Raw genomic sequence first — 22,705 nt, forward strand, 5'->3', positions numbered from 1 at the left:
TCGCGCAAATATTAAGAGATCTATCGTTCCCTCTACTTTTGCTCCAGCTCCAGTCTTCTTTTTCCGAGAGTTAGGTTTTGTCATTTTTAAACAACTTAATGTCCGAATCTTTATCGTGGTCTCAGATTAATAAGATGTTAGCGGGTATCTCTTTTTTCCTAAAACTGAACAATCACCCTTCATGTTCCTCCTTCTTTTCAGTAAGACAGGCACTGAAGAGTTATAGGAAGTCATACTTTCGTTAAGATACCAGATTGGCGATTACTCCAGCAATTCTTACCAAATTGTGTCCAGGGGTCAACATGGTTTGTTTTTCGCCTTTTGAGGCTATTATTTTTTCGGGCCGTTTTTTCATTACTGTTTTTTGGGACACTAAGAATTTTGGAAGTATTATATATTATAAAAATTCCACATCGGGGCTCCTGTTGTCTCACGTTTGCTTAGAAAAAACTACAGTAAAGTTATTTACTGTATTCCTAGATCTAAAGTGGACCAGTTCGGTAAAGGTACTTGGGTAAATTTATATTCATTTCCAGGTTCCCTATTTGCATGGTTTTATTGTTACAAACATTTGTGCAAGTAAGATATAAGCAAAGTAAGCTGTTGTTTGTTCATTGTGATGGCACCCCTTTGTCTAAATATCAGTTTAATGCGCTTTTTTACAAATCCTTGTCTATTCTAAAGCTGGACAAATTGTCCCTGTCATCACATTCATTCCATATCGGGGCGGTTACTGAAGCCACCAGATTGGGTTTAGATGTCGGGATTATTAAACGCATTGGAAGATGGCAGTCGGATGCTTATAAATTGTATATCCATCCTAACTGTTTATTCTAAATTCACAGGTCAGTCCCTGTCTGTATGGATCCTGGGGCACTCATTCATATTCTGGGCCAAAAGGAGAGCTTTGCGAAGAATATTGCGAGCGCTTGAATTTTGACCCCTCTTTGGTACATATCTGTTGGCATGGTAGGAGAGGTATGCGCTGGCAGGATCTCTTTGACGAGTTAACCACTTAAGGACCGCCTAACGCCGATTTACGTCGGCAAAGCGGCACGGGCAGGCAAAATCACGTACATGTACGTGATTTGCCTTCCGCGGGTGGGGGGTCCGATCGGACCCCCCCCGCCGCCCGAGGCAGTCCCGTTCTGTTCCCCGGCGATCCGAGATGAGGGGGAGGCCATCCGTTCGTGGCCCCCCCCTCGCGATCGCCGCCGGCCAATGGGAACATTCCTTTGCTGCTGTATGCTAAACAGCAGCAAAGGAAATGATGTCATCTCCCCTCAGCTCGGTATTCCGTTCCAGCGCCGAGGGGAGAAGACATCAATGTAAGTGCACAACACACTACACACACAGTAGAACATGCCAGGCATACAAAACACCCCGATCCCCCCCCCGATCGCCCCCCGATCCCCCCCCAATCACCCCCCCCCTGTCACAAACTGACACCAGCAGGTTTTTTTTTTTTTTTTTTTTCTGATTACTGCATAGTGTCAGTTTGTGACAGTTACAGTGTTGGGACAGTTAGTATTACCCCCCTTTAGGTCTAGGATACCCCCCTAACCCCCCCTAATAAAGTTTTAACCCCTTGATCACCCCCTGTCACCAGTGTTGCTAAGCGATCATTTTTCTGATCGCTGTATTAGTGTCACTGGTGACGCTAGTTAGGGACGTAAATATTTAGGTTCGCCGTCAGCGTTTTATAGCGTCAGGGACCCCCATATACTATCTAATAAATGTTTTAACCCCTTGATTGCCCCCTAGTTAACCCTTTCACCACTGATCACCGTATAAACGTTACGGTTGACGCTGGTTAGTTCGTTTATTTTTTATAGTGTCAGGGCACCCGCCGTTTATTACCGAATAAAGGTTTAGCCCCCTGATCGCCCGGCGGTGATATGCGTCGCCCCAGGCAGCGTCAGATTAGCGCCAGTACCGCTAACACCCACGCACGCAGCATACGCCTCCCTTAGTGGTATAGTATCTGATCGGATCAATATCTGATCCGATCAGATCTATACTAGCGTCCCCAGCAGTTTAGGGTTCCCAAAAACGCAGTGTTAGCGGGATCAGCCCAGATACCCGCTAGCACCTGCGTTTTGCCCCTCCGCCCGGCCCACCCAAGTGCAGTATCGATCGATCGCTGTCACTTACAAAACACTAAACGCATAACTGCAGCGTTCGCAGAGTCAGGCCTGATCCCTGCGATCGCTAACAGTTTTTTTGGTAGCATTTTGGTGAACTGGCAAGCAAGCACCAGGCAGCGTCAGGTTAGCGCCAGTACCGCTAACACCCACGCACGCACCGTACAGCTCCCTTAGTGGTATAGTATCTGATCGGATCAATATCTGATCAGATCTATACTAGCGTCCCCAGCAGTTTAGGGTTCCCAAAAACGCAGTGTTAGCGGGATCAGCCCAGATACCTGCTAGCACCTGCGTTTTGCCCCTCCGCCCGGCCCGGCCCACCCAAGTGCAGTATCGATCGATCACTGTCCCTTACAAAACACTAAACGCATAACTGCAGCGTTCGCAGAGTCAGGCCTGATCCCTGCGATCGCTAACAGTTTTTTTGGTAGCGTTTTGGTGAACTGGCAAGCACCAGCCCCAGGCAGCATCAGGTTAGCGCCAGTACCGCTAACACCCACGCACGCAGCATACACCTCCCTTAGTGGTATAGTATCTGAACGCATCAATATCTGATCCGATCAGATCTATACTAGCGTCCCCAGCAGTTTAGGGTTCCCAAAAACGCAGTGTTAGCGGGATCAGCCCAGATACCTGCTAGCACCTGTGTTTTGCCCCTCCGCCCGGCCCAGCCCACCCAAGTGCAGTATCGATCGATCACTGACACTTACAAAACACTAAACGCATAACTGCAGCGTTCGCAGAGTCAGGCCTGACCCCTGCGATCGCTAACAGTTTTTTTGGTAGCGTTTTGGTGAACTGGCAAGCACCAGCGGCCTAGTACACCCCGGTCGTAGTCAAACCAGCACTGCAGCAACACTTGGTGACGTGGCCAGTCCCATAAGTGCAGTTCAAGCTGGTGAGGTGGCAAGCACAAGTAGTGTCCCGCTGCCACCAAGAAGACAAACACAGGCCCGTCGTGCCCATAGTGCCCTTCCTGCTGCATTCGCCAATCCTAATTGGGAACCCACCACTTCTGCAGCGCCCGTACTTCCCCCATTCACATCCCCAACCAAATGCAGTCGGCTGCATGAGAGGCATTTTCTTTATGTCCTCCCGAGTACCCCTACCCAAAGAACCCCCAAAAAAGATGTTGTGTCTGCAGGAAGCGCTGATATAGGCGTGACACCCGCTATTATTGTCCCTCCTGTCCTGACAATCCTGGTCTTTGCATTGGTGAATGTTTTGAACGCTACCATTCACTAGTTGAGTATTAGCGTAGGGTACAGCATTGCACAGACTAGGACACACTTTCACAGGGTCTCCCAAGATGCCATCGCATTTTGAGAGACCCGAACCTGGAACCGGTTACAGTTACAAAAGTTAGTTACAAAAAAAGTGTCAAAACAAAAATATATATATAAAATAAAAAAAAATAGTTGTCGTTTTATTGTTCTCTCTCTCTCTATTCTCTCTCTATTGTTCTGCTCTTTTTTACTGTATTCTATTCTGCAATGTTTTATTGTTATTATGTTTTATCATGTTTGCTTTTTCAGGTATGCAATTTTTTATACTTTACCGTTTACTGTGCTTTATTGTTAACCATTTTTTTGTCTTCAGGTACGCCATTCACGACTTTGAGTGGTTATACCAGAATGATGCCTGCAGGTTTAGGTATCATCTTGGTATCATTCTTTTCAGCCAGCGGTCGGCTTTCATGTAAAAGCAATCCTAGCGGCTAATTAGCCTCTAGACTGCTTTTACAAGCCGTGGGAGGGAATGCCCCCCCCCCCACCGTCTTCCGTGTTTTTCTCTGGCTCTCCTGTCTCAACAGGGAACCTGAGAATGCAGCCGGTGATTCAGCCAGCTGACCATAGAGCTGATCAGAGACCAGAGTGGCTCCAAACATCTCTATGGCCTAAGAAACCGGAAGCTACGAGCATTTTATGACTTAGATTTCGCCGGATGTAAATAGCGCCATTGGGAAATTGGGGAAGCATTTTATCACACCGATCTTGGTGTGGTCAGATGCTTTGAGGGCAGAGGAGAGATCTAGGGTCTAATAGACCCCAATTTTTTCAAAAAAGAGTACCTGTCACTACCTATTGCTATCATAGGGGATATTTACATTCCCCGAGATAACAATAAAAATGATTAAAAAAAAAAAATATGAAAGGAACAGTTTAAAAATAAGATAAAAAAAGCAGAAAAATAATAAAGAAAAAAAAAAAAAAAAAAAAAAAAAAAGCACCCCTGTCGCCCCCTGCTCTCGCGCTAAGGCGAACGCAATCGGCGGTCTGTCGTCAAACGTAAACAGCAATTGCACCATGCATGTGAGGTATCACCGCGAAGGTCAGATCGAGGGCAGTAATTTTTGCAGTAGACCTCCTCTGTAGATCTAAAGTGGTAACCTGTAAAGGCTTTTAAAGGCTTTTAAAAATGTATTTATTTTGTTGCCACTGCACGTTTGTGCGCAATTTTAAAGCATGTCATGTTTGGTATCCATGTACTCGGCCTAAGATCATCTTTTTTATTTCATCAAACATTTGGGCAATATAGTGTGTTTTAGTGCATTAAAATTTAAAAAAGTGTGTTTTTTCCCCAAAAAATGCGTTTGAAAAATCGCTGCGCAAATACTGTGTGAAAAAAAAAAATGAAACACCCACCACTTTAATCTGTAGGGCATTTGCTTTAAAAAAATATATAATGTTTGGGGGTTCAAAGTAATTTTTTTGCAAAAAAAAAATAACTTTTTCATGTAAACAATAAGTGTCAGAAAGGGCTTTGTCTTCAAGTGGTTAGAAGAGTGGGTGATGTGTGACATAAGCTTCTAAATGTTGTGCATAAAATGCCAGGACAGTTCAAAACCCCCCCAAATGACCCCATTTTGGAAAGTAGACACCCCAAGCTATTTGCTGAGAGGCATGTCGAGTCCATGGAATATTTTATATTGCGACACAAGTTGCGGGAAAGAGACACATTTTTTTTTTTTTTTTTTGCACAAAGTTGTCACTAAATGTTATATTGCTCAAACATGCCATGGGAATATGTGAAATTACACCCCAAAATACATTCTGTTGCTTCTCCTGAGTACGGGGATACCACATGTGTGAGACTTTTTGGGAGCCTAGCCACGTACGGGACCCCGAAAACCAAGCACCGCCTTCAGGCTTTCTAAGGGCGTTAATTTTTGATTTCACTCTTCACTGCCTATCACAGTTTCGGAGGCCATGGAAAGCCCAGGTGGCACAAACCCCCCCCAAATGACCCCATTTTGGAAAGTAGACACCCCAAGCTATTTGCTGAGAGGTATAGTGAGTATTTTGCAGACCTCACTTTTTGTCACAAAGTTTTGAAAATTGAAAAAAGAAAAAAAAAAATGTTTTTTCTTGTCTTTCTTCATTTTCAAAAACAAATGAGAGCTGCAAAATACTCACCATGCCTCTCAGCAAATAGCTTGGGGTGTCTACTTTCCAAAATGGGGTCATTTGGGGGGGTTTTGTGCCACCTGGGCATTCCATGGCCTCCGAAACTGTGATAGGCAGTGAAGAGTGAAATCAAAAATTTTCACCCTTAGAAATCCTGAAGGCGGTGATTGGTTTTCGGGGTCCCGTACGCGGCTAGGCTCCCAAAAAGTCCCACACATGTGGTATCCCCATACTCAGGAGAAGCAGCTAAATGTATTTTGGGGTGCAATTCCACATATGCCCATGGCCTGTGTGAGCAATATATCATTTAGTGACAACTTTATGCAAAAAAAAAAAAAAAAAGTGTCACTTTCCCACAACTTGTGTCAAAATATAAAATATTCCATGGACTCAATATGCCTCTCAGCAAATAGCTTGGGGTGTCTACTTTCCAAAATGGGGTCATTTTGGGGGGTTTTGTGCCACCTGGGCATTCCATGGCCTCCGAAACTGTGATAGGTAGTGAGGAGTAAAATCAAAAATTTACACCCTTAGAAATCCTGAAGGTGGTGATTGGTTTTCGGGGCCCCGTACGCGGCTAGGCTCCCAAAAAGTCCCACACATGTGGTATCCCCATACTCAGGAGAAGCAGCTCAATGTATTTTGGGGTGCAATTCCACATAGGCCCATGGCCTGTGTGAGCAATATATCATTTAGTGACAACTTTTTGTAAATATTTTTTTTTTTTTTGTCATTATTCAATCACTTGGGACAAAAAAAATAAATATTCAATGGGTTCAACATGCCTCTCAGAAATTTCCTTGGGGTGTCTACTTTCCAAAATGGGGTCACTTGGGGGGGTTTTGTACTGCCCTGCCATTTTAGCACCTCAAGAAATGACATAGGCAGTCATAAACTAAAAGCTGTGTAAATTACAGAAAATGTACCCTAGTTTGTAGACGCTATAACTTTTGCGTAAACCAATAAATATACGCTTATTGACATTTTTTTTACCAAAGACATGTGGCCGAATACATTTTGGCCTAAATGTATGACTAAAATTTAGTTTATTGGATTTTTTTTATAACAAAAAGTAGAAAATATAATTTTTTTTTCAAAATTTTCGGTCTTTTTCCGTTTATAGCGCAAAAAATAAAAACCGCAGAGGTGATCAAATACCATCAAAAGAAAGCTCTATTTGTGGGAAGAAAAGGACGCAAATTTCGTTTGGGTACAGCATTGCATGACCGCGCAATTAGCAGTTAAAGCGACGCAGTGCCAAATTGGAAAAAGACCTCTGGTCCTTAGGCAGCATAATGGTCCGGGGCTCAAGTGGTTTGGGTAAATTTATATTCATTTCCAGGTTCCCTATTTGCATGGTTTTATTGTTACAAACATTTGTGCAAGTAAGATATAAGCAAAGTAAGCTGTTGTTTGTTCATTGTGATGGCACCCCTTTGTCTAAATATCAGTTTAATGCGCTTTTTTACAAATCCTTGTCTATTCTAAAGCTGGACAAATTGTCCCTGTCATCACATTCATTCCATATCGGGGCGGTTACTGAAGCCACCAGATTGGGTTTAGATGTCGGGATTATTAAACGCATTGGAAGATGGCAGTCGGATGCTTATAAATTGTATATCCATCCTAACTGTTTATTCTAAATTCACAGGTCAGTCCCTGTCTGTATGGATCCTGGGGCACTCATTCATATTCTGGGCCAAAAGGAGAGCTTTGCGAAGAATATTGCGAGCGCTTGAATTTTAACCCCTCTTTGGTACATATCTGTTGGCATGGTAGGAGAGGTATGCGCTGGCAGGATCTCTTTGACGAGTTAATTTTGTTGTTTCAATCTCTACCAGTGCCTGATGTTTTAATTTTACACTTAGGTGGGAATGAGTTTGGTTAAACTCTCCTTTTAATAAAGTTAGGAAGGGTATCAATAGGGCCATAGCAAAGTTCTTGCCCACTATTGGGGGTTTCTCCTTTAGACATGTAGACCTAGAATGGGGGGTAGTTGGCCTTTTCAGAGCCAATGGCATTCATTTATCAGACATTGGTATGGATATATTTAACAGTAATTTACAGGCTATGGTGGAGTTGGCCGTGATAGGGGGTTAATGGGGCCAGGCTTGTTTCCTTAATTAAAAAAAAAAAGAAGAGGGAAACAACCCTGGCTTGTAGGGAGCGATTAATAAAAAATGTTTTATACTTGTCATCAACCCGAGTCGTAGTGGCTGGGTTGCTTATTGTAAGGTGGTTTTTGAGTAATTAAGTTATTGGTGAATTTATTTATATAACTTTGAATGGTTACAAGTTTAATAAAATAAATTGAATATCGACAATAAAGGCCGTGGCTAAGTTTACTCCACTATTTGGTTTGTTGTTTTTTATTTATAGGTTACTATTTCTGTCTACATTCCCATAAAAGTAAGGGAGGTCTGTTTTAAGGCCACCTGGCGCATGGGAATGTGACAGAATAGGAGTTTTAAGGCCCCCTCAGGTAGTTAATTAGGCAGATAGCTAAGTGGGAGGGGGTTATCCCCTGCTAGTTAAGGTCAATGCTAAAGTTTAAAGGTATAAGCCTAGGTAAACCAATGAAAGGTCATATAGCCAAAGTTCAGGCCAGCTGACCACTGGAGGTCAGCTGACCTTAAGGAACATTCCAGAAGATTAGGTCACATTACCTTTTGGAATGTTCTGGAAGGGTCAAAAGGCTATATAGGGCAGTGTAACAGGTGCTTTTTGCCAGTTCCTCAAGATCCCACCTGTGAGCTCCCCTCCCCCCCTCTCTTGTCGCGGCCTTATAATATTATGTGGTTTTTACCCTCCCTGTATCTTAAGGGTGTGAATAACCACTTACCAACCCAGCCAATTCTGACACTTTGCTCCTAAAATCATCATTTTTTTTGCTAGAAAATTACACAGAACACCCAAACATTATATATGTTTTTTTTTTAGCAGAGACCCTAGAGAATACAATGGTGATCATTGCAACTTTTTATCTTGCACGGTATTTGCGCAGATATTTTTCAAACGCGTTTTCTTTGGAAAAAAACTGTTTCATGCTTAAAAAAAAAACAAAACAGTAAAGTTAGCCCAATTTTTTTGCATAATGTGAAAGATGAAGTTGCACCAAGTAAATAGAAACCTAACCTGTCACGCTTCAAAATTGCACACGTGGAATGGCGCCAAACTTGGGTACTTAAAAATCCGTATAGGTGATGCTTTAAAAATTTTTACTGGTTACATGTTTTGAATTACAGAGGAGGTCTAGGGCTAGAATTATTGTTCTCGCTCTAATGTTTGAGGCGACACCTGATCAGACCTCTTTACAGTTAGATATGGGATCAATAAGACCCCACATCTCACCTCTAGGCTGGGAAGCCTAAAATCAAATAAAAAAAAAAAACGATCACGGCTGCCCAGCCGAGGCGGCACTGTTTTTTTGAATGCAGATGATCATAGAGACTCCAGCTACCATCTGTTCTGCCAGAAATCTCTATGGTGGATATCCGGAGCCGGTGGATCTGTTCTCTGATTCACCAATCTCAATGGCGTGTCGGTAGAAGCACCGGAGGGCGGCGGGAGGGGGACGTCCCCTCTCGCTGCCCATAAGAACGATCAAGCGGCTGACCCACTGCTATGATCATTCTTATGGTGTAGGTAATTGCCGGCTAAAAACGTCAATATCTGAATGCTGCCTCTAGCTGCAGGCATCATGCAGATATACCCCCACAAACCCAAGACATCCTAGGACGTCCCACAGTCGGCAAGTGGGTAATAAAAAAATTGTTATACTTGTCATCAACCAGAGTCGTAGTGGCTGGGTTGCTTATTGTAAGGTGGTTTTTGAGTAATTAAGTTATTGGTGAATTTATTTATATAACTTTGAATGGTTACATGTTTAATAAAATAAATTGAATACCAATAATAAAGGCATCGGCCAAGTTTACTCCACTATTTGGTTTGTTGTTTTTTATTTATAGGTTACTATTTCTGTGTACATTACCATGATCTCCCTCTGGTGAAATGTTATAATTTATTTTCATTCCCGAGCTCAGGGTATAAAATTTCTACACTGAAACATTGTATATGTTTAATTTACTGGCCATTGCAGAGTTCCCCTTATTGTTATATTTTGCAATTACTAAAAAATTGTCTACGCCAGGTGATAAAAAATGAATGTATGTCTCTCTTTAGTGAATTTACTTAATTTATCTTTTTTTTTTTTCTGTTTTCACAGTATTTACCTTACATTTTAACAAACATTTAATATTTTACTTTGGTGAATTAACTCTTTATTATCTCAAGCAATATTACTAAAAAAATTAAGAAAAAATACAAATATCGCATGAGACCCTTAACTGAATTTCCCACAAGGATTGTGTCACTGATGCATGCACTGTCACTGCTCACCATCCTTGTGTCCTCCTCAAATGGTGACAATACAGTGCATGCATCCTTATTGATCAGCCATTGACGTGGGGAAAAAAAGCCGAGGTGGCCTGAGCCCATCGTCGTACCGTACTAGCACAGGTACTCGATGATGGCCCTCTGCTGCAAATATAGCCGCTGCAGCATTGCCAAAGTCAAGTTTCACCTAGTGGGCATGTCACAAATTAGGTGGTTTATGGGCAGGTGGAATTCCCGCTAAATTTCAGCCAACCGAGCACTGGCTGTGTATGACCACCTGAAATGGCTACAAACTCTTCTGGCCTGTTTTAATACATCTTGCAACCCTGGGTACAGACTTAGGAAACACTGCACCATCAAATTGAGGACATGTGCCAGGCATGGCACATGTGTCAACTCCCCCTGTCTAAGGGCTGACAGGGGGTTTGAGCCATTATCGGACACCACCATTTCTGGCTCCAGCTGGCGTGGTGTGAACCACCTTTGGGCCTGTTCATGCAGAGCTGCAAGAATCTCTGCTCCGGTGTGGTTCCTGTCCCCTAAACACACCAGCTGAAGCACTGCATGGCACCTTTTGGCCTGACTCATGGAATAGCCCTTTTAACGCTTAGGGGATACCCGATGTTCATAGGACAATTCTGCAGAGGAGGGCATGGAGGTGGTGAAGAGAGGGTAGGAGAAGGTGGAGAGGGTAGAGCTCACAGGTCTGGCATCATCACCACCAGCTGTATGGAGACGTGCGGGCACAACAAGCTAAAGCACTGAGCCCTGTCCTGCATCCTTTCAAGTTGCAAGCAGCGTTACCCAGTGTGCTGTGAACAAAATATATCATCTCTGCCCATGCTTGCTGGACCATGTGTCAGCATTAAGGTGATTTTACAGCTGACTGCCTTTCCCAAAAATGCCAGAACATTCCCTCCCACCTGATGGTAGAGAGATGGAATGGCCTCACATAAAAAGTAGTAACGACTAGGAACCTGCCATTGTGCAAATTCATGGAAGGGGCAGAATCCACCAGGCTAAAAAGGCAGAAGTTGGAGAGCCAACAAGCTTGCATTTAGATGTGGGGCATGTGGGTGGCAGGGACTGTATTTTTTTTACATTGCAGCAGATGGGGCAGAGAAGTTTGCTGGCTGCAGTCTACAGCTGGTGGTGTGCTGCTGGCAGATGTGCTGCTAGGACCTGGGGCACCCTGTGCTATACCATCATCCCCATCAGTGGAGGCTGCTAAGAGGTAATGACTTGGTATAGCAGGGGCAGACTGAAGTGGGTAAGGAGGAGGAGGACCGACAGATTTGTGCCCTTTTGTGTGGCTTTTAGGTGCTCTTGCCAATGGGCTGAGTGGTTGGACGTTAAATGCCTTGTTAGGCATGTGGTACCCGAATGGTTGGTGTTTTTGCCACGTTTGATGTGCCTGAGACACAGTTTGCAGATAGCAACAGTGTGATCTGCTGCAGATGTGCTGAAAAAGGCCCAGACAGCTGAGCTTTGGGGAGTGGGCCAGGAGATAACAGCTGCAGAATGTGATGGAATAGGGTGGCTGCTCTCTACTCTTTCTTGATGTCGGCCTCCTTGGGGTTGTGCCGCCTCACCTTCAGTTTCCTCCTCTGCTCTATCTGGCACCCAAGTCGCATCAGTGACCTCATCATCATCATCATCATCATCATGATCTCCATCTCCTCCATCTTCATCATTACCACTGGAGACAACTTGGAATACGCTGCGGCTTGGGGAACATGAATGCCAATTTGTTTACCAGTGTTCCTCCCTCTCTCTAGGCTCATGTTCCTGTCATCCTCAACCTCAGAACCAACATCTGAATCCAGTAATGGCTGGGCATCAACAAGGAGCAAGTGGCGCTGTGGCGCTGTGGTCAAATAACTCAGCTGACTCCTCAATGGCTGATGTTGGGGCTATGGCAGGAATAAATGTGGACAAGGAGGCAGATTTATCCACTCTGGCAACTGCAGGGGACTGCACACTTGTCTCTGCTTGCGTGACAGAGGGTGAGGAGGATGAGGGAGGTTTAGTAAGCCAGTCCACCACCTCCTCTGCATGCTGTGGCTGGATAGCATGGGCAAACTCACTAAACAGAGGAAATGATGCCCTGCCTGAGGAGTGACCACCACGTCCACCTTTGCTTGTGGACACATTTGTTGCTGGCCACCTTACAGTGCCAAAGGAACATGTGTCTCTCCTTGTTGTCCTCCCAGACATTATTGGGATGGAGGGGGTGGTGCTTATAAGCAAATGTAAAGAAGACGTTGAAACCTGTATGTAGATGCACTTTAATCAATGTAAAGAGGTGTATGGTGCACTTTAATTTGAGTACTCAAGCTACACAGACACACCCCATGGATATACTATAATATAATGCGCCAAAAGTACATTGACGCACAGAACTATATGGCGTTAAACTGACAGTAATGCATGCAAAACGATATGGCGATAAACTGGCATTAACGCACTGAAAACGATATGGCTTTAAACTGGCAGTAACACATGCAAAACTATATGGCGTTAAACTGGCAGTAGCGCACACAGAACTATATGGTATTAAACTGGCAGTAACACACACAAAACGATATGGCGCTAAACTGGCAGTTACACACATAAAACGATATGGCATTAAACTGGCAGTAACGCACACAAAAGTAAATGGCTTTAAACTGGCAGTAGCGCACAAAACTATATGGCGTAAAACTGGCAGTAACGCACACAAAATGATATGGCATTAAATTGGCAGTAACACATGCAAAACTATATGGAGTCTCACTACACTACACTGAAACTATATGAGCTGTCCCTACTCCACACTAATGTATGTATGAATGACACGGTCTCAATACACTACAGCAAAACTATCTGAGCTGTCCCTACTCTAGCTGCACACTATGCAAAGCTGAATGATGGTCCTCCTCACTACACTCACACTATCCCTAGACTGACACTAAACTAATATTCTACACTGTCAATTGAAGCAAAATAGCACAGTATAGCACACTAACTAACTGATAGCACTGAACAGAGCCCTGTTCTATCTCTCTCCACACCGAAATCCCACTGAAAATGTTTGCCATTGTAAGAATACTTTTATATTGGGGGGCAGGAATGAGCCATGATTGGATAAAGTAATGATGACAGATTCCAATCATGACTCTGATAGTGTTCTGTGCCCTGATTGGCTGAAGCTTTCACTGCTTCAGCCAATCAGGGCTTGCAATGTACCGTTCAGCACCGCAATGCATTGTGGTTGGTTTGGGGGGCCGAACAAATGGTCAAACTACCCGTTTGTTCGTCGAACATCCGAACAGCTAAAATTCGGCCCGAACTTTTGCTTGGGCCGAATTGTTCACTCATACTCATTGTTAGGTCCTGTAAGACACAAAATAAAGAACCCCTATAGAAGGGGTAATTAGGATGTTTGTTGAAGTTAGGCCTTGGTCACTGGAGAAAACCATCTCCAAGACTAGTTGGTTAACATGCATTCCAGGCCAGCCTATGAGGCATCTCGGACTCAGCCCTCTACTCTTAGCCCCTTTCAAAGGAATCTGGTAAATGATACATCATAAGAACACCCTACTAGAGAATTCCCTACTCTACCACAAAACTGAAAAACAAGTGTAGATTTAAGTGGGCCTTAGGGAACACATGCCTACAGCTGAATGATATTTCTCCAGGTGAATTTCCTAAAGGTAACAACAATCACCCATGCCTGGGTAATTTGTGTAGAAATGGCCACTTGCAGATTCCATTGAAAGTTTGTGTAAGAGGATGGATACAGGGAAGCATTGACAGATAATTGTCACCATATAAGAGGAAGTACCTAAAAAAATACCTCCAGGTATTATTTTAATGATAGCTACACCACTGAAATCACATTAAAATGTAAAATCTTTTAAGGACTTTTAGTGATTGGATCTACATATACTTTTGGAGACAAAACAGATTTCTTTGCTAAACCCAACCCAGCTGTCTGCACCATGCTTCATTAAAATGTCCTTAATGGCTACTAAAGTGTAATCCTTAGATAGATGCATGGCAGTTGGGAAAGTCTTAACCCAGAAGTCAGGAAAGTCAGACCTCTAGTAAACAAGTTAAACTAAATGAGAGAAACACAAATAAAACACTTCTATCTCATAAAGACAAGGACATGTTTTAGTACCTGCTCTTAGATAGGACTTGTTTAGATAGGACTTTTGGTTTTGAATATTTAAAATGGTTGACGAAGGTTCACTTTAACAATACTGTATTACTCTATTGTATAGAAAAGAAGTATTTAAAAATTAAAGACATTGTTCACACAGCTACAGGTTTTTAGATAGAATTCATTGATTTGCAGAAACCAGTGTGCTAGAAACAGTAACTAACTTCAGCAAAACCTGAAGTTTATTTCTGGAAAAGAAAACTAAAATCAATTGTTATTTCCAGCATAATCTACTCTTCATTTCACAGACCACTGGTCACCCTACAGACTGGAGATATAATATTTGATGTTATGGCCACAGCACAAAGGAAAATGCACCTGTTATAAATGGAGGTTTAAAATGCAATTCTGCTAACACAGCTTAAGTAAAATGAAAGTAAAAAAAAAAGTTTGGCTCCCCAGGTCATATTGATGCATAATTTTAGAGGATAGAATTGTTATATCTTGGTATATTGTGCAATGTTTTACTAAAATAGTCTCTTTTTGTTTTGCTAGTCTATGAACTATATTGACATTAAATGCCCAGTTGCAAGCAAGAACACTGAAAAAACTGCTTCTAGTGTTCATGGCAAGGTATGATTTGAACAAACCTGGGTTCAATTCATATCAAAGTTCAGATTCTGAATCTGAGTCCCACTGAAGGCAATGAGAGCTGAATCTGTCAAATGAATGTTCTCCATTTTTAAAGCTAATAGCCAAGAAGTTGACAAAACAGTCCATGGATGCTGGGCACTGCCCCAGAGGACATTTACCAATACAAAGAAAACTTTCATTAAAATGTTGTTTTGCGGGGAGCAGTGAATTAAATAATGCTGAAGCTGAAACCTTAAAAATGCACTAGTCCTTTAAAAACCTTCTTGGGGTCTCCTAATCCTGGCTGGGGTGTGGCACATCTCTATCATGCACTATGCAAAGTACTATCGAAAAAGTGATTTTCACAAAGTGACCTTCACATTTCCCTGCAAGATTTATTTATTTTGGAAATATTGAGATGGATACCCTCCAAAATACATGAGAGAGTTGACAAGAGGTTTCAATATGGAGGATGAAAGTCTGTTTGTGTACCTACACAGTTTCATTGGGATTTGTTTAAAATGGTTGAAGCATATTCTTAGTGGCATCACTTCAAGTAATAGACTGTTGACAATACTAGGTTGTTTATTGTATGTAACCACAGGAGATTGAGATATATATTATAAACATAAGGTGCAGCACATACAACTTTTGCTAAACACATTCAAATGCTTAAAGGCTAAGTTTACTTTTTTTTTCTAAAATCCAGCTCCTCTATGTACCAATATACCATTAATGTACCTCGGTTTTCTTTGATTTGAAAACAAGGCCTACTTCATTCATGGCTATATTTTGCAGATCACTTCCTGGTATACAGACAGAGACAGACTAGCAGGTAGGACCCAGGAAGGAGTTTGCCAGCTGACCTCATTAGCACACCTTCACCCATCAACTAAGTTTTCGCAGCACCCCGACATTCCTCTATGCGTGCATTTGCCTGGCGTCTAGTGTTCATGGCAAGGTATGATTTGAACACACCTGGGTTCAATACATATCAAAGTTCAGATTCTGAATCTGAGTCCCACTGAAGGCAATGAAAGCTGAATCTGTCAAATTAATGTACTCCATTTTTAAAGCTAATAGCCAAGAATTGACAAAACAGTCCATGGAGGCTGGGCACTGCCCCAGAGGACATTTCCCAATGCAAAGAAAAACTTTCATTAAAATGTCATTTTGCAGGGAGCAGTGAATTTGATAATGCTGAAGCTGAAACATTAAAAATGCACTAGTCCGGAGTGAGCATGTGCGCGGGCACGGGCACGGGAGCGGACATGTTCTGACCTGCTCCGCACGCTGACGGGCTTTCTAAGCAACTACAAGCTTACAGGGAGCAGAGACACCCGCAGCTGGATCAGGGATTGCAACATGCAGCGGCGAGGAGGGGGGTCTGCTAAAAAGAAACCCCCGCCATCCAGCTATTCGTTCCGTTCGGGGAACACAGCAGCGGCGGCGGCAGAAGGGACTCCACCATCCAAGGTGGCGTTGGTCCGGAGGACGGAGACAAACACAGCCAAGCAGGTGAGTAGGACCCAGTGTGATCTAGCCCTCCCTGCACAAGGAGTCTCACCTCATAGCACAGCAGCATCACAAGCAGACCGATTGCCAGACCCCTTCTCTTCCCAATAACAGGATGATATGGCTCAGGCACAGAAGGGTGAGTCCCCACGGTTCTCTCTCTCTCCCTCCCATACTTATCAGGGGGGAATGGACAGTGCTGACTCTCCAGCTTCCTCCATGGATAGAAACATGGCTGAAATAGCTGAACTAGCTTTGAGCCAGAACAGCACAGGGAGTGATCAGCCACCTCCACCCCCTGCACCATATTCAGGGGACTCTATCCTCTTAGCATGTTTTTTAGCATTACTGCAGCAAGAACTAACAAAAGCCTGCCAATCTATTACAGCTGAAATTAAGCATGATTTCAATGACATAGGTGAACGGCTTGACACCATTGAGTCTAAGATGGATGGCCCAGTGAGGAGAGTTAACCAGATGATCTCTTCGTTACAGAATCAATTGGACCAGGCAAACGCCAAAATAGAAGATCAAGAAAATTCAGGCGTTATAATTTCAGAATACACGGCCTACCAGAAGTGGTGACTGACCTTGAAGATGCTGTACATGTCCTCATGCAGGACTTGATCCCAGACATCTCACCACATCACCTGGAAATCGATCGTGTTCACCGAGCCCTGATGGCTCCAAGACAAGATGGTCTACCTAGAGACGTCATAATCAACCCGCATTTCTACAGAATTAAGGAAAAAATAATGTCCACGGCCCATGGCAGGGGTGAAATTACCCCTTTGTGTCATCCAATACAAATATTTGCGGACATTTCACAATTGACAACCTAAAAAAGACGTGCCTTGAAACCACTACTGTCCCAGCTTACTAACTGCCAAATTAAATACAGTTGGTCATTTCCGTTTTGCTTGTCATTCACCTGTAAGGGAAAGACACACTCTTTTGCCAACTTCCCAGACGGAGAGGAAATCCTCACGAGTCTCGGTTTGATCTCCAGAGAATCGATTTCCCCCAAAGCACAGCAAGCCGCGGGCCGCCCAATCTCGCCTTTGTGGGAGCATTGTCACCGATCTTCTTCTAAGAGACTACCCCCTCTCTCAAGACCAGATGGATGACCGGGAGGACTCTTACTTGAGAAGGAATCCCACACAGTGATAGTTGAAATCACTGCAAGCCTGACTAAGGCTCCCCTTCAGTAATTTGGGACTTGCAATGTTGGTTAAAGTTTAGACAGTTTAGTGTGTTTTTTAGCATTAATGCGACAACCTTATTTCTGGGGGGGATAGAGTTAACATAGGTAAATATAACATGTTATTTTGGAGGTTATACTGGTATGATGGAGTTTGCCTCCTCCAGACTGTTTGACCTAAACGCATTATAACAGATTCACTAGTCTCCCCCAACCCTTATTATTATGTTCTACACAGAAAGTGCCGGGGCAGAAACGCATGCCACTTGCTAGTGAGTTTATCATTACCTATACGATGGTGACAACCTCACCCAACCTGATGGAAACTATAGTTTCCCGGACCTTCATGGGTATGCTTCTATTATGTCAGCGGTCATTATTTCTTAAGCTCAGGGTAGTAGGTAGACGTTGGTTCTGTATACCTTATCCCAACAATAATTCTTGATTCTTTCTTTTCTTTGTCTTCTTCCTTTTCTTGAGTGCACCCCTGTATCCGAAATCAGAAGATGTCCACCGAAGCTCTCAAACTTAAGGGGTGACGGCGGATAACTACAACAGGCGAGTACAGTCTACCCAGCCATAATGTTAAGCACCCACCACTCTCTCACTCAAATATTAACGCATAATGTTCAGGGCCTAAATTCCCCTACGAAACAGGCTATGGCCTTTCAAAATTACCACAAATTAGGCATAGATTTTCTGCTTCTTCAGGAAACGCACTTTTCGCGTACCTCAGTCCCCAGATACTTAAATGCTAGATATCCCACATTTTACCTATCAAATGGTCCAGATAAGAAAAGAGGGGTAGCAATTTGCATAGCAAAGAGGGTCCCGTTTACTCCCACCACAGTCATAAGGGATACTATGCCCCCAATACGGGTCAAGTAGCATTTTTTGAAGCCATGCTAAGAGTAATGATGCCACACGCGTTGGGCCATGTTATAATAGGGGGAGATAGTAATGTGTCCTTAGATCAAGCCCTGGACAGGACTAATGTGCACAAACCAATATTGAAACACACCCCCAAACAGGGATGCAAATTAGCCCGGATTTTACATTCCCATGACCTCATAGATATTTGGAGGGACCTTCATCCTACGTCCAGGGATTACACCCATTACTCTCAGGTCCATAAAACGTACTCCCGAATAGACCATATATTTACACAACCATCACTTCTCCCCTCTATAGACTCGGCTAAAATATTGCCCACCCCTTGGTCAGACCACTCACCAGTACAAATTGCATTTACCGAATTGTGGATGAGACCAAAGCCCTCAATGTGGCGTCTTAACTCCTCATTACTCAATGATCCGATAATATTTACAGAGATAGGGATAGCCTTACGACAATATTTTACAGACAATCGCGCTAGTGATACGTCCCCTAGTGTTATCTGGGCAGCACACAAGGTCGCCATTCGCGACAAATTGATCCAATTAGCATCCAGAAATAAACGCAATAATGCACAGAAAATACAGCAACAAGAAGAAGAGTTACAACAGATAGTCCAGAAACAAAAGGCTAATCCTCATCTAGATTTGAGACACAAAATAGACACGGCACGAACTGCATTGAATCTTATTCTTACCACTAAGGCTGAGAAATATTTACGTTGGTCTAGACATCATTTTTATACATGGGGGGATAAACCTTCTACGCTCCTGGCTAGGAAACTCACTCCGCGACCGTTCAATCCTGCAATGCCGAGATTACGGACGCAGGATGGGAAGTTTACCCAAAATCCTCAATTGATAATTGAGGAATTCTCAAAGTTTTTTACTAAACTTTATAAGAAACCGAACCTATTTCCCACTGCTCAGGCAGGCAAATTATTCCAGGATATCCCCCTCCCGCAAGTAGCACAGGACCACATAGAACTAATGGAGGAGAACTTTACAGAGGGAGAAATACTGGCAGCTATTAAAAGTTCGAACCCTACAAAAGCACCCAGCCCAGATGGCTTCACAGGCCATTATTATAGAAATAATGCAGATATATTGACACCACATGAATGCTCCTTTTTTAACGCATTGCGAAGGGGGGCTCCCCTGGCCACACACGAAAATGAGGCTTTTATACAGATAATTCCCAAACCAGGAAAGGACCACGGAGACCCCGCTAACTATCGCCCGATTTCGCTCATTAATGTGGACCTTAAACTGATGTCCAAAGTCTTAGCTGCTAGAATGAATACCTTCCTATCCAATTAAATCCATCGGGACCAGGCGGGGTTTGTTCCCAATCGACAGGCTCCTGACCAAACCAGACGGGTGATAGACATCATAGCAGCGGTTAATTCAAATTGGGACAATCAGGGCAAACGCAAGGGAATGCTATTATCACTAGACCTTTGTAAAGTGTTTGATTCGGTGACGTGGGATTATACACAGTGTACATTGAAAAGATACGTATTTGGGCCTAATTTCATGACTATACTACAGGCATTATATAGCCCATCTACTGCTAGACTCCAGATAAAAGGTTACAAATCGCACACTATAGATATACATAGGGGGACGCGACAAGGTTGTCCTTTATCTCCCATTCTATTTATATTGGCACTAGAACCTTTGGCAATCAAGCTAAGAAATCACCCGGACATAAAAGGCATATACTGTGGAGATGGGAAGTATACAGTACCTGACAGCGAGATTGTGTTTCCAGCACGATCCCATCACACTGGTTCTCGGTGACAGGGTACTGTGCATGTCGTGCTGGCTCACTGATCGGGAAAGGAAAACTTTTTTTTCCTTTCGCGATGAGCGACAGGCAGTGCTGACATGGTATGAATCATGAGGGGGAACACCGCGCCAAATTTTAAATGAAAAAACCGGTGCGAGTTCCCCCCAGGGGCATACCAGGCCCTTAGGTCTGGTATGGATTTTAAGGGGAACCCCCTACTCCGAAAAATCGGCATGGAGTCCACCCCAAAGCACCTTGTCCCCATGTTGATGAGGACAAGGGCCTCTTCTCGACAACCCTGGCTGGTCGACCACTCCCCCTTATGACGCCAGAGTCCCTGTGAATGCTGGGACTGTGACGTCACAAGGGGGCAGGGTCACCGCCTATATAAATGGTTGCGCAGCTCGCACACAGCATTCCAGCGGGAGAGCGTGTTGTGTCAACATCGGAAGAAGAGAAGAGGGGACAAGACAGCGCAGAAGACCGGGCCCCTGCTAGCAAAAGAGCTGGAAGAAGATAGCGGGGGAGTCCGGCAGAAGATAGGTCCCATGTACCCCATACTCATTCACATAGGGTTATTAAAGGGGGCTCCCAGATTCCGATAAGCCCCCCGCCCGCAGACCCCGACCACCAATGGCCAGGGTTGTCAGGAAGAGGCCCTTGTCCTCATCAACATGGGGACAAGGTGCTTTGGGTTGGGGGGCCTGCAGGGTGCCCCCTCCCCCAAAGCACCCACCCCCCATGTTGAGGGCATGTGACCTGGTACGGTTCAGGAGGGGGGCGCTCGCTCGTCCCCACCCCCTTTACTGACCAGCCACTCTGCATGCTTGGATAAGGGTCTGGTATGGATTTTGGGGGGGACTCCACGCCGATTTTTCAGCGTAGGCAGTTCCCCTTAAAATCCATAACAGACCTAAGGGCCTGGTATGCCCCTGGGGGGAACCCATGACATTTTTTTCATTTAAAATTTGGCACGGCATTCCCCCTCATGATTCATACCAGACATCTGTCAGCACTGCCTGTCGCTCATCACGAAAGGAATAAAAGTTTTCCTTTCACTATCAGCGGGCCCCCCACCCCAAAGCACCTTGTCCCCATGTTGATGAGGACAAGGGCCTCTTCTCGACAACCCTGGCTGGTCGACCACTCCCCCTTATAACGCCAGAGTCCCTGTGAATGCTGGGACTGTGACGTCACAAGGGGGCAGGGTCACCGCCTATATAAATGGTTGCGCAGCTCGCACACAGCATTCCAGCGGGAGAGCGTGTCGTGTCAACATCGGAAGAAGAGAAGAGGGGACAAGACAGCGCAGAAGACCGGGCCCCTGCTAGCAAAAGAGCTGGAAGAAGATAGTGGGGGAGTCCAGCAGAAGATACCGGAGAAGAACCGGACAGCGGCAGAAGACCGGGCCCCCGCTAGCAAAAGAGCTGGAAGAAGATAGCGGAGGGGCCCGGCAGAAGAGGCCGAGCACCGGGAGAAGCGGCCGAAGAGAGCGGAGAAGACAGAAGAAGACCCCGAAGTCGGAAGAAGACCCCCGAAGCTGCCTAATAAATTACTTTTAAAACCTGTGTAGTGTGTTTTTTTTATTGACACTTTTTTTCCTAGGTGAATGGGTAGGGGTCCCATGTACCCCATACTCATTCACATAGGGTTATTAAAGGGGGCTCCCAGATTCCGATATGCCCCCCGCCCACAGACCCCGACAACCAATGGCCAGGGTTGTCAGGAAGAGGCCCTTGTCCTCATCAACATGGGGACAAGGTGCTTTGGGTTGGGGGGCCTGCAGGGTGCCCCCTCCCCCAAAGCACCCACCCCCCATGTTGAGGGCATGTGACCTGGTACGGTTCAGGAGGGGGGCGCTCGCTCGTCCCCACCCCCTTTACTGACCAGCCACTCTGCATGCTCGGATAAGGGTCTGGTATGGATTTTGGGGGGGACTCCACGCCGATTTTTCAGCGTAGGCAGTTCCCCTTAAAATCCATACCAGACCTAAGGGCCTGGTATGCCCCTGGGGGGAACCCATGTCGTTTTTTTCATTTAAAATTTGGCGTGGCATTCCCCCTCATGATTCATACCAGACATCTGTCAGCACTGCCTGTCGCTCATCACGAAAGGAAAAAAAGTTTTCCTTTCCCTATCAGCGAGCCAGCTTGGCGCTGGGTCCCACGACGGGGCTCGCAGGTGTCAAATCTCTCCGATAACAGCGGCGAGATTGACACAATATCGCGGTCACCTACTGTAAGTGTGCCCTTTTTGCCGATGATATTTTATTGTTCCTCTCATCACCAGTTACGTCACTCCCCAATATGTATCAAGCCCTACATCGCTTGACAGCTTTCTCTGGTCTCACGATTAACCATTCCAAATCTGAAGCTTTAAATCTAACATTAGAACCGCAGACTGTGAAATTAAAATTTCGTCCCATTTAAATGGCAAAGAGAAGCGCTCCCATATTTGGGAATCTTTCTAACTCCTTCCCTACAGACTTTGTACCAGGCCAATTATCCCCCCCCTCTATAGAAAATTAACAGCGGATCTTCTGAGATGGGCCAATAATCCACCGTCATGGTTCGGC

This window comes from Aquarana catesbeiana, linkage group LG01 (genome assembly GCF_042186555.1).
Source record: "Aquarana catesbeiana isolate 2022-GZ linkage group LG01, ASM4218655v1, whole genome shotgun sequence".
NCBI lineage: Eukaryota > Metazoa > Chordata > Amphibia > Anura > Ranidae > Aquarana > Aquarana catesbeiana.